General features: G+C 52.4%; 1 pseudogene; it reads left to right on the forward strand.

Moving 5' to 3' along the window:
- The first annotated feature begins 624 nt into the window (after window positions 1-624).
- On the forward strand, window positions 625-739 carry LOC112474003 (annotated as a pseudogene).

Genomic DNA, 739 nt, shown 5'->3' on the forward strand with positions numbered 1-739 from the left:
AACCCAGTACCTCCCGCCAAACTCTTTTCATCATCTGGAAAGGAAGGGCAGGGTCTGGGGAAGCTTTGCAGTGAGTGGACTGAAGCTCTGAGTTTCCTCCATGACTCATCAATATGGACGAGCAGATGTCGAGTCCTCAAAGCTCAGGATCAAGGCACCGAAGGGCTTGGAGGCACAGCCAGAAAGCTGGGCCTACACTTGATCAGAGTGAAAAAACGGCTTACAGAAATGGTTTCTCAGCCACTGCTGATTGCCTACTGGGTGTGAATGAGAATCTTGGCAGGATCCTCCGATGAAGAAGGGAAACTCCCTGGATTCAGAGGCTTCGGCTTGGTTGGCATCAGATTAAAGGGTAAAGACCAGGAAATGGCTGCTTTCCATGTAAATCCCTGTCACTCCTGCCTGTGCTGGGTCCCTCGTGATTACCGTGGTCCCTCGACCCCTCCTGCTTGACTACCACAGGTTAGTTCAGGAGGAGGCTGAGGGCCACCAGGGCACAGACGCCAAGGAGGGAAGTATTAATCTGTCCTCAAAAGGTAAACAGCCCAGGTGGAGTGGGGACTTGGTGTTCCAGAAGCCAGGAGAAGGAAGTTGTGTTTGCTGGCATCTGAAATCTATCTGCCAGTCTATGGCCGTGCCACCTTGAACGCATCTGATCTTGTCTGATCTCAGAGGCTAAGCAGGGTCGGACCTGGTTAGTACTTGGATGGGAGACCACCTAGGAAGACCGGCTACTGTA

This window comes from Pteropus alecto, unplaced genomic scaffold, assembly GCF_000325575.1.
Source record: "Pteropus alecto unplaced genomic scaffold, ASM32557v1 scaffold311, whole genome shotgun sequence".
Taxonomy (NCBI): Eukaryota; Metazoa; Chordata; class Mammalia; order Chiroptera; family Pteropodidae; genus Pteropus; species Pteropus alecto.